We start from the raw sequence: 12,869 nt of genomic DNA, 5'->3' as shown, positions 1-12,869 counted from the left end.
TAATATATATAATTGAAAGGAAAATATAATTATAGGGGGTTCATGCATCATGATGAATGTTTTCATGCTTTACGATCATTTCAAATATCTTAATTTATTTTAAAAGAACCTGATCGGCAAAAAACAACTGAGCCTTTGAATTTGTAGAAGATCATTCTCAGAAAACCGGAATTGCATCTCCAATGCGTTATATCACGTTCAACACAGAAAAATTAAATTGAATCAATAACATGTAGATCAATTCAATAAAATAATAAATTAATCATAAAAAGAATGATTAAAACATAATACTCCTTGATTGAAAATCAAACTCTCTTTAGTGCAGCATCAAGAGTGTGTTGATAACCTATTGTAGGCCTAATTTATTGAATCATATAAAAGACAGAGAGAGAGTGGTTGCGTCAATAGTAGAGAAAGAGATGTGTATTTGTGAGATGTGTGTTATCTCACCCTATTGTGCCTTTATTTATAGTAGTAGGGAAGGTTACATCATTACCCTAATAAGATTACAATTCTAATACGATAATATCTAACCCTAGGGAATATTCCAAATATCTCTAGATAAACTAGGATTTACACAATCAGATTCCTAATCTAATAGGACTGCAACAATATATTAATTGTTTATACAATGGGAACTTTTATTTGCACTCCAAAAATCTTATTCTACAGTCCTCATAAATGTAATTTTCTTTCTAATTATAGAAAGTTTGAAGTGGAAAATGAGATTTTTGGAATACGAATAACAATTCCCTATACAAAAATATTAAACTACTTTTGCAAAAAAGTACTGAATTGGTTATGCAAAAAATACTGAGCTGGTTCTGCAAAAAATACTGAACTATTTATGTAAAAAGCTCTAAATAGTTTCACAAAAAGGACTGAACTGGTTATGCAAAAAGTACTAAACTGGTTCAGCAAAAGGTCCGAACTATTTCTGCAGAAAGTACTAAATAATTTCGCAAAAAATGCTAAATTGGTTATGCAAAATGTACTAAATTTGTTATGCAAAAAGTACTATACTGGCTTTGCAAAAAGTGCTATACTATTTCTACAATAAGTAACAAATAGTTTTGCAAATAATACTAATCTGTTTCACAAAAAGTACTAAACTAGTATTGAAAAATTTATGCAAAAAGTACTAAATAGTTTCACAAAAAAAATATTGAATTGCTTATGCAAAAAGTACTAAACTGGTTATCCATAGAGTACTAAACTGATTCTGCAAAAAGTATTAAATAATTTCACAAAAAATAGTAAACCGCTTATGCAAGAAGTACTAAACTGATTATGCAAAAATTGTGTGATACTCCTTAGAATATTAGATACACATTGGAGGAGATTAAATGGCTCGTTGCTTCATTTCCCGAAATCCGATGGTTCCTGTGTTTACAGGGAAGTGAACTCATAGCTGATGCTTTAGCCACGTGATTGGTCAAAATTTAGAAAATTTACATATTTTGGATTCTTGTATTCCGGGAAGAGCTTATTTTGCTTTGTTATTGGACTATAGCGAACGCGATGTACTAGTGGTTTTTTAATTTGAATGAAGTCTTTATTTGTAGCAAACAATTTATGCAAAAAGTATTGAATAGCTTCACAAAAAGTATTGAACTGAACTATATCTACAAATAATAAATAATGAGTGGTGATATCTACACACTTATATTTACTTCTCACACACCTCTCTTAATTTTCGGATGTCAGATCAAATTATTCAAAGCAGATCAATAGCACTATCCTAAATAATTTATACGGTATCCATAGCCCATCTGGATATCTCCTAGAGTTGGTTTGCTTCCTAGGCTACTGTCAGAGTGTATGGTTCCAAAACGTTTTTTTTTTTTTTTTTTTTTTTTTTTTTGGAACAACGATATTATCTACATTAAGGAGAGAGGAGGTGTGCTTAGCTACACAATAGGCTAGTAATAATGTGATTCAAATTCGCTTTGGCAACAACTGAACCTAAGACCTTTCACTTTCAAAACTTCTTCTTGCTTTACACTGCATTTTATTATTATTATTTCAAACATCGTGGGCCTACATGTGGTCCTTCTAGAGGTTTTGAGCTGAGCGTGCGTTTTACACAAATTTTGGACATTTTATTTAATTTGCAAATTTGATCTACCTTATTACCTTATTCCAAGTGTTTATGAACTGGATAGGTTTAGCAACATTTTACGTGTTAATTTTGGAAATATCTGTTTCTAGTCAATACTCATTAATTTAGTAGCATTTTCATTTAAGAAACTAGTGCGCAATTTAGTACTTGTATATCATTGATTTATTTTACCAAAACAAATGAAATATTTTTGCTCAGAACCATTAAGTGATTGTGATGTTCACCAATCTATATATTATCTTTGGATGAATTTAAATTTCCAGATCTGTGTAATGGATATGACAAATTTAAAAATTTAAACTCGTCCAATAGTAATAAGGAGTGGTTAGTAAAAATACACTCTTTTTTTCTGCACATTTCTCTTAATTCTTGTACAAAACTTCTTGTTTGATTTAATCAATAAAAAAAAGTAAGTAATATTAAAAAGATATTGTGTAGAAAAGAAAACTGGAGATATTTTGTCATCTCTCTGAAAAGTCTCTCTTACTTTTTTTCTTGTGGAAACTAGGAGCATTGGGCCGCCTATAATTTAGGCGGAAATGTTGAATTTGGTGACGAACATAGTACTACCAATGCTCTATATAACTTCATGACCCACCTTAGAATTTAAAACACAACACTAAAACCAATCTACAAATTTTGGTATCCCTTATAGCTCCCACAATGAGCTTCCTTAAAAGCCTCTCAGTTTTCTCCATTCTATGTGCCATTCTCTTCTTTGCATCAACCAATGCAGTTCGATTTGACATTCAAAATAACTGTACCCACACTGTATGGGCAGCTGCTCTACCAGGCGGTGGCCGCCAGCTCATCAAAGGCCAATCCTGGACCTTAGATGTGAGTGCTGGTACCAAAGGGGCTTGCATTTGGGGCCGGACAGGATGCATCTTCGATGGAGCAGGACGTGGCAAATGCCAAACGGGTGATTGTGGGGGTGTCCTCCAATGCGAAGGCAATGGTCAACCACCAAAGACCCAAGCTGAATATGCCCTTAATCAATTTAACAACTTGGATTTCTTTGACATCTCCCTTGTTGATGGGTTTAATGTACCTATGGATTTTAGTCCGACGTCTGGTGGGTGCACTAAGGGGATTAGGTGCATGGCTGATATTAACGGGCAGTGCCCTGACCAACTGAGGGCTCCAGGAGGGTGCAACAACCCTTGCACCGTGTTCAAGACTAATCAATATTGTTGCAATTCTGGAAATTGTGGCCCTACAAACTTCTCTAGGTTTTTTAAGAATCGGTGCCCGGATGCTTATAGTTACCCTAAGGATGACCAAACCAGTACATTTACATGTCCCAGTGGAACTAACTACAAGGTTGTCTTCTGCCCGAATAACTACCCTACAAGCCCGAATAACTACCCTACAAAATTTGCAATTGTTGGAGGCAGTTTAATTTGCATCTAGTAACTATTATTAGGTGCAATTATTGTTAATTTTTGCCCCTAAAATCAAGGAGCGGCGGATAAAAGATTTGCTCCTAAAACTGCTATTGCTATTGCTCCATCGGCACCTAATAACGTCACTTACCTCCCCTATTACTTTTCCTGCCATGCTGACAGTTAAAGCAATTTAGGCAGACAATTCTGTCCCTATTGTAGAATTTATTTAATTTTACTTTCCTCCTAAATTTGATTAATATATACTCACATTTTTGGTCAAACACACACACACACACACATATATATATATATAAGAAGTGTTATTGTCACTCTAAAAATCTCATTCTATACTCATCACAACTGTATTTTTCTTTCCAAATAGAAAGTTTGAAGTGTAAAATGAGAAATTTTGAGTGCCAAGAACAATTCCCTATGTGTGTGTGTACACACACACACATATTCTAGGTATTCTTGTTGAATGCATTGAAACAATGTTCTACTCAAATCAAAATTTTAGTACCAGTTAAAGAAATAAATTTCTTTACTAATGTTAAATCTTTGATTTACAATGTTTATAAGGAATACATGAAACAGGAAGAAGTACAAATCTCGCCCAGAATGTAGTACATATAAAATTATAACAAAACATATATATAATAAAAGACTCAATCTTCAGCCTCCAAATGCATACGTCTTTTATCGTTCCTTCATCCCTGCATATACAGTAGAGGGAGATGAAAGTAAAGTTAATGGATTTCTACAAAATAAAACTTCAATTGAAAATCCTAGATAAAAGTGCAATATAAGATAAAGTAATGTTTAAATATAAACATAACTCACAAAAATAAGAAGAAACCTGTATTGTCACCCTTCTCAAAAGAATTGTACATTAAATCTGCAAAAGCAAAACAAAAAAAAAATAACAAAGAAAGCCCAACCCCAAATCGAGCCGGTTCATAAGGTAATCTTCTAAAAATACAACCTAGAAATCTTACACCAAGTTGAAAGTATAAGAAAATCCATAAGTGAAGATTAGCACAAGGCCTTTACCTTAAAATTTCTTGAAAATTTTCAATCAGTTCTACTTCGAATTCTTCAAATCCGGGCACTCACCCCATTCTTAAATTTTGTTGCTCAGTTTTCTTGATATCTGGAATCACAATGAAGAAAGATAAAGAAGAAATAGAGAAGAAATGAGAGAGAACACGAGTTCAAAAGGAAGGAGTCGATGGAGGGTCTGTGCGCGTGGAAGGTTGGAAATGAGAGAAATAAGGGATGTGGGTCCATAGGTATTGGAGAATTAGGGTTTTGGGAGTTAATATCTTTTGATTTATCCATTAAACACATCCAAAATAAACGGAAAAAATATGTAAATACCTAACTAAAATTATTAAATTTCATTAAATATATTAGAGGCCCATTTATTCACCTCTAATATCTAAAATTAATAGCAACAATTTTTATTCCGCCCCTATCGCTTTAATTAGAGGCAAATTTATATATCCGCCCCTAATGCAAATTAATAGAGACGAATCCATATTTTCGCCCCTAAGCTACTGTCCCTAATAATCAATATTCCATGATCTAAAAGGTTGTCCTTTTTGGAGAACAATTCAAAAAATAAATAAAATAACAGAAATATTGATTATTTATTAATAAAAAATACTTGCAATACAAAATGAAATAAAAGAAATAATTACAGGAATTAAAATGATATTAACTTGATTGAGTCACAGATAGAGACTAGTACAAAAGCTATGTCCTTCAAACAGTATTTCCGTCTCACACTCTTATGCATATGGTTTGATGACGTCTGCCCGACTAGAATACAACTATCTAATCCTACAATCCGCACTGGATTATAGAATTTTGGCGAATTGTTTTGTGTGTTTACTCTATGTACGAAAATTAGTGAACTCTGAGTAATTTTAACTTCCTAGGGCCCAAGGGCCGCCCTTGTCTTGATTAATTAATACTAATATTATATTAATATTATGGTACAATCATCACAAACTTAATCCACACAATTAGTGACCACCTCAATTCTCATTCCAAATGATTCAATATCCAATCACTAATAAAGGTAACTAACCTAATATAAAGACATCTAGAGAACTTTGAGTTCCCCAATGTGGGACAAAAGGAGGCTCAAAACTCCAACAGTCTTCGGCCCGTGATTGAAGCATATATATGTTTCCTTTGCTACTGGTTTTTACCATAAAGTATACGAACAATATGTTTGTGATGCAATAATGTCGTGGCACATCGGTTGGCCAGCTGCCGGATATCATCCGGGCAATTTATATTGTGTTGCTTAATCATCAATATAAAGCTATCGTTTTGCTTTAAAAAATTACGGCCTTGTCAGGACATGTAATGGTATGCATTATGTCACAAAAAGCACTCGTAACAGGTTAATAAGCAACGATAGCTTCATAAAATATTGTTAATTATATTTTTACATACTTTCCTTTTATATATAGTTAAGTGGAAAAGTAGACGTTTAATAACTATCATCTAAGCGACTATAGTTACATAATTTTTCTAACTAAGAAACTCCAATGGAGGATATATATCTCAGCAAGTCATGATTTGACCTACTACTCATCTTGAAAATATATATATATATATATATATAAATAAAAAAAAAGCAAATGTGTTTATATAAACAATCTTTATCTTCTAGATCATCATCACAGTAAACACTTGGATATCACATCGTTTTTCATTCATGATGAATATGACTTTCCAATCAATATCGTATAAATTCATCTTCAGGCTCTTTTTATATATGTTGATTCAAGTATATGATCATCATTCATCCTATAGTTTGAATCAACTGCATGCGTTCTAGAACAAATCATGCATAGCGAATCAGTGATTAGCCAGGTATGCTATCTTTTTGATTAATTGCAAGTGTATGTATACTTAATTAGTTGTTGCTAGAATCGGCAAGTTCTTGCAAGTTCAAGTCCTTCCGACAAATTAATATTCTTAGTTAATATGAAAATTGACAACCTAAATTAAAAATTACTTAAGAAAACACGCTTCAGACTCATCCTAACTAATGACTCAATGAAATTTGTGGAGAGTTGGTTACGAAATCTTTTAAGCGAAAAAAGCATAACATAAACTTAAACAAGAAGTAGGAGAAGAAAAGGTTGGAATGTGGTTTGACAAACGATGAAAGTCTAAGGTTTCAAAATGAACCATATATAAGCAATCTAGTTTAGGTTTCAATGTTTTCAACATTTTCATTCGATTCTAAGTCATTGCCTACAGCCTGCAGGCACGTTAGAGCATAGTTTTTCTTTTATTTGTATCATTTTTTTAAAAGGAAAACTAATGAAAATGGCTTGAAAACTTTGAGTTTTAACGATAAGGACAAAATAAAAGGTAAAGTGAATAGTACCAGGATTGACTTTTTAGTGTAAAAATGTGGTTTTTCGTTAAAGTAAACAGTACCATAGACTTTTTGTTAAAACTCTTTTTTTTAAATTTGTATACCCTATCATGCAGTCTAATAACTTAACTTTTGTATTCAACTGATAATTTTGAAAACAAGCAATTTGACATCAATTTTGTTGAATCCACACTGTTGTTTAAGAAAACTTACTTGGTCATGTCATTTGACAAAATTTCAGTTATGCCTTGTTCCTATTAATTAAATCGAAACAAAAAACTACTTCAATGAATAAAAAAAGAAAAAAGAAATTACCTATCCTTGTTTGGTTGTGAAGGCGGAATAAGAACCTTAATTATTATCACTAATTTAAAGTTTTCCACACAAAAATCCAATGACAGATGTTACAAGTCTGATGCTTAGAACTTCTCTTCTGCCCTCTCAGTCAACATTTAGGTTTTCTAAATCAGTGCGGGCAATAATTCAACCCTCAAAGTTTTACCATTTAGTCGAAAAGTCTGTCTCACTTTATCTTGTGGAAAATACTGGCTCTAAGAAATATCGGTCCTCTATTGCCATAGGTGGAAATTAACAAGCTTAGAAAATGGTGTCATTTGGTGACCATGTGTAAGTTCAATGTACAACAAAATATAACCTCATGAAAATTCACCACCACACCAAAAACCAATATATTAAATCTAGTGTTGCTTAGCTCCCACAATGAGACTCCTTAAAAGGCTCTTAGTTTTCTCCATCCTATATGCCGGCGCTCTCTTCTTTTTGTCAACCAATGCATCTCGGTTCAACATCTAAAACAACTGTTCTTACACCGTCTAGCCGCGAGCTCATCAGAGGCCAAACTTGGGTCTTAGATGTGCGTCCAGGCACCAAAGGGTCTTGCATAGGATGGTAAGGGAGCATTCATGACTGTTCAAAACTCACCATATAGGGTCAACTATGCAGAAAATGTAGCCTCCACTTCAACTGACAGTTTGTTGGATTTCACTTCAAATCCGGCTATGTTGTTAATTGAATTCGATGCATACCTTTCAAGGAAAAAAGGGAATGGTGAATGTGAAGGAGCAACAAGAGTTGGAGTTGAGAAGCACTGCCTTACTTGGCAAATTTGCTGGATTCCTAGCTAAGGGAGTTACACATGAAGATACTCCAGGTATTCTCAAAGCCTTCGCAACTGCTATGAGTACTAGCCTTATACATGATTGTTGGATCATAGATTCTTGTGCCACCGATCACATGACAAATCAAATTCAAAACTAGAGCGATTTTAAAAACATGTCATCCAAAGTGTCCTTTGCCAATGCACAAAAGGAGTCTCGGTCATGGGTAGTGGGAAAATTCATATAATCACCAAACAAGTTGAGTCCACAGCACTTTCTGTAGCTTCATTCCCATTTTAACTCACATCCCTAGGAAAAATCACCAAGACATTAAATTGTCTTGCAATTTTCTCACCTCATAATGTGATTTTTCGGGACATAGACACCAAGAGGACGATTGGTCAAGGGGTCTTTTTTTTTTTTTTTTTTTTTTTCTTTCTTTCTTTCTTTCTAAATGGCCTCTCTACTTGTCAAAGGATTTCCCACCCTCATGAGGACAACAAGTTAGTTCAAGTCAACCTCAAGACCCACACTTGTGGCATCAACGTTTAGCTCACCCATCCGAGCCTAAGTTGGTTCCTAGCTAGTTTGTGTCAAACACATGTTAAGTGCAAGACGTGTCATTTTTCAAATTTGCTAGATTACCTTTTAATCCCTCCTTTTCTAGATCTAGAAAGTCTTTTGAAATTGTACACTTGGATGCTTGGAGTCCTATCCTTGAATCTTTTGATGGTTATAAATATTTTGCGACATTTGTTGACGATCTCATGAGAACCACTTGGTTATATCTATTGAAGTTTAAAAGTGAAGTTGTTAACATGTTAAAATACTTTCACACTCATGTCATCACTCAATTTGATTCCAAAATTCAAATACTAAGATCGGATAATGGCACCAAATACATGTCTAGCACCATGTCACAAACTCGAGCACAGATGGCATCCTTTACCAAACTAGTTATGTTAGCACACCTCAATAAAATTAAATGGCTAAGATTAAAAATAGATTTATTTACGAGAAACCTTGTGCACTTACGATTCGCAAAACATTCCCAAATGTTTTTGGTCTCAAGGTGTTCAGACCACGGCATGTCTCATTAATCAACTTCCTAGTCGAGTGTTAGAATTCAAATCCCCTTGTTAAACTTTCAAGGGTCGACCGATTGACTTGTCACACTTAAGGTGTTTGGGTGTAGGTTTTTTTGTTCACATACAACTCCAGATCATGATAAGTTAGACCCTGGGGCTTTAAAGTGCTTTTTTGTGGGTTATTCTTCAACTCAAAGAGGTTACAAGTGTTTTAATCCGATCACTAACAAAATTGTTGTGTCAATAGATGTAAAGTTTGAGGAAGACACTCCTTACTGCAAGTAGGATACAAATTCATGCCAGGGGAAACCTGTTGATCTCTTTTTACTGCTAAAACCCTAACTTTGAGGGTCATGCTTCCAATCGTGACTTACCGCTCCTCACACATCCAGTAGAACTTGCTTATCCTGTGACTCAGCCACTCCGACTAGGAACCCTCACAATACTCCTTAGCCTATCATTGTCATGCTCATGTGCCACAAGAAATTGCTGTAATTCCTCAGCCACAGTCATATATTAGATGCAATCCTCCTCAAACTCGACAACCAGCTGCCAAATTTATCGACCATGTCACGTTTGCAGCTCGTCATCCACTTAGAGATGTCCTAGCTTATTACAAATGCTCTCCCTCTCATGCTGCATTCCTTGGCGCGATCTCAATGCACTATGAGCGAACTACTTTCCAGAAAGTAGTCTTCACCAATAATGGCGACAAGCTGTGGCAGAGGATTTATGTGCACTGAATGAAAATAGTACTTGGAGTATTGTCACACTTCCACAAGGCAAGAAGGCTATATGCAGTCATTGGATCTACAAAAATAGTTCAATTTAGATTGCTCTATCGAGAGATACAAGGTCAGATTGGTGGCTCAAGGTTTTACTCAAACTTTTGTGATGGACTATAAAGAAACCTTTGCTCTAGTGGTCAAGATGAATATTGTGAGTGTTCTCCTCACCGCAGCTGTTAATATGGTTGGTCATTGTTCCAAATGGGCGTAAAAAAATGTGTTTCTTTAGGAGAGCTTGAAGAAGAGGTTTACGTGCAAGTACCTCTAGGTGACCCTCAAGCCTCTACTAAGGGCGTAGGCTGTAAACAGCATAAGGCATTTATGGCTTAAAACAGTCCCCTCATGCTTGGTACGCAAATTTGATTTCCGTCTTAGAAAATGTGGTTTTCACAAGAAGTAATGTCCACTACTCACTATTTGTTTGAATTGGGTCAGCACGCAAACTTATGATTTTGATTTATGTTGATGATCTTATTACCACTAGTGATAATATGGATGAGATTGCTTCACTTAAAAAGGTTTTCATCGACAGTTTGCTATAAAAGACCTTGGTAAGTTTGAAATATTTTCTTGCATTGAGATGACAATGTCTCACAAGGGATTTTTTTTTTTAATCAACGAAAGAACCAGAGATGCTTAACTGTAAACTAGCCCCTACTCCCTTGGATTGCAAATTAAAGATGGACATGGAAGGTGAATTGCTCACCAATGTTAGCTATTACCAAAGGTTAGTAAGCAAACTTATTTAACTCACTATTACCAGGCCCGATATCACTTATATTGAGTTTAGCCAGCCAATTTATGGATTCTCCTGCTCTCAAGATCTCTATGTTGTTAAACGATACTACAGTATCTCAAGGCTTCTATAGGGCGTCGAGTTTTCATGCAAAATAATGGTTCCACACAAGTTCAATGCTATATGAATGTTGATTGGGCAAGCAATCCCTTTAATCACAAATCAGCCACAAGCTACTGCACGTTTGTGGGAGGAAACCTCGTCGGTTAGAAGAGCAAAAAACATCATCATTGCTCGATCAAGTGCCGAGGCAAAATAAATGGCCATGACATCAACAACATGTGAACTCATATGGCCCAAAGGACTTCTCTGTGATTTGGGTATCTCCAACAGCACACCAATGTCACTCATCTGCAATAACCAAGCCACGATGCATATTGCCTCCAACCTAGTTTTCCATGAAAGCACCAAATATATCAAGGTGGATTGTCATTATGTACGAGCCCAAGTTTAGTCCAAAGTTATTTAAATGGTGTTTACAGGCAACCATGATTAACTGGAGGACCTTTTTACCAAGGCATTGGACAGGCAACCATGATTAACTGGAGGACCTTTTTACCAAGGCATTGGCCTCTGCTTAGTTTCAGCATTTACAAAGCAAGTTTGTATCAATCAATCTCCTTGATGCTTGAAGGGGAGTATTGGAAGTAACAAGTCAATGTCAAGGGAAGTAAAATCAGCGTGAAAGTCAACCCTTTAATTCCAGCCAAGTCGACATGAATCTAGGGAAGTAAAATCATCTTGAAAGTCATCCCCTTAATTCCAGCTTAACCTTTTTTGTTTAGCCCTAGAAGTTAGAGCTTTTTGTTTTCCTTGTTTCTGCTATAATCTTCCTTGATTTCAGAAAGAGTGTTTTTTTTTTTTTTTTTTTTTTTTTTTTGAATAAACAACATTATCTACACTAAAGGGTGGAAGGTGAGCTAAACTTCATAATGAGCTAGCAATAATGTGGTTCAAATTCGTATTTGGCGAGAATCAAACCTAAAACCTCTCACTTATAAATGAAAAGGAATACCACTAGATCTTAGACTAAGTGGTTAGAAAGAGTGTTATTGGCTAAAGTAATCTCCTTTGGTTCAGTCTTAATTCAAAGGTCAAGGGTGGCGTGTGTGTTTACCTTCCCTTAAGCTGCTATATGTACTGGTTCCTTGTATATTGCAAATACAAAGTTTAATTTACAATTTTCACAATATTTTGAAAATATCGGTGTAGGGATGTTTATAGTTACCTTAAGGATGATCCAACAAGTACGTTTACTTGTCCTAGTGGGACTGACTACAACGTTGTGTTCTACCCTTGAAATTATTTCTTTCCTCGATCTCATGAGACATGGAATTGGTTAATAAGTACTAATTAAAGGTTTTATGTACGCAATAGTTTTGACTGTAATGAAAATATGAGGGCTTTGTGTACAATGCAGCGTCGTGCGTATGTTGTGTGAGTTTGGTCTTTATGTTGGTAGTTGTTCTTTTTTTTCATTTTAGTTTTCCATATGATGAAATGACTTGATGACTAATTGTGGAAAGTTCATGGGGCAAAGAGCAATATTACCCTAGTATATCCACGAAATGAGTTTGTGTATATATAAGGCACTAAAGAAAAAGAATGTTGTAATTTAATATTACAGTTTAATGATTTTTTTTTCATAAGTAAAAAGTTTTAAATTCGAATTTCATGAACGACGAGTTCGATGCTAATTAAAAGGGAACTTTTTTGAAATGTCATATGAACTTGTTCATATTTTTCAATTTATCATATAAACTAAAATTTTAAGCAATTTGTCGCACCAACTTTACAAAATCATTAATTTGTCATCTAACTCTCACTCTGTTAAGTTTTCCATCCAATAAAAGTCATGTGCCTCTCACATGACTTGTGTTCGGGGCTATTTAGGTCATTTTAAAATATTTTCACAAGTTTTTTTCTTTTCTTTAGTACAAGCACTTAAATTTTTTACTTTTCTTTAGGGCATATGCATCTATAACTCAATTTATGACACAAAACATCAACTTATTTCTCATTTATAGAGCTCGTATGAAATTATGTCTTCGTGACATGCTAAAATGCGAACTCCCACTTGTGTATCATTACATATTTGGAATATCCAGAAGTAACTTAATAAAAGGGAAGTAAGGTTTTAAGATGATCGAAATAACCCTAAACACA

General features: G+C 34.5%; 1 long non-coding RNA gene and 1 pseudogene across 1 annotated transcript; one reads left to right on the top strand and one right to left on the bottom strand.

Moving 5' to 3' along the window:
• The first annotated feature begins 2,753 nt into the window (after positions 1-2,753).
• Positions 2,754-3,771, top strand: LOC148697364 (thaumatin-like protein pseudogene; annotated as a pseudogene).
• Positions 3,772-4,033: 262 nt separating this feature from the next.
• On the bottom strand, positions 4,034-4,787 carry LOC148697363 (uncharacterized). Its single transcript, XR_015961212.1, has 3 exons — positions 4,561-4,787; positions 4,351-4,405; positions 4,034-4,223 (listed from the first exon to the last, which is right to left on the bottom strand). It is a non-coding gene; the product is annotated as an uncharacterized LOC148697363 (long non-coding RNA).
• Between the last annotated feature and the right edge of the window lie 8,082 nt (positions 4,788-12,869).

Source organism: Pyrus communis, chromosome 4, assembly GCF_041283825.1.
Source record: "Pyrus communis isolate YQ-2024b chromosome 4, ASM4128382v1, whole genome shotgun sequence".
Taxonomy (NCBI): domain Eukaryota; kingdom Viridiplantae; phylum Streptophyta; class Magnoliopsida; order Rosales; family Rosaceae; genus Pyrus; species Pyrus communis.
This window is presented reverse-complemented; position numbering and strand designations above follow the sequence as displayed.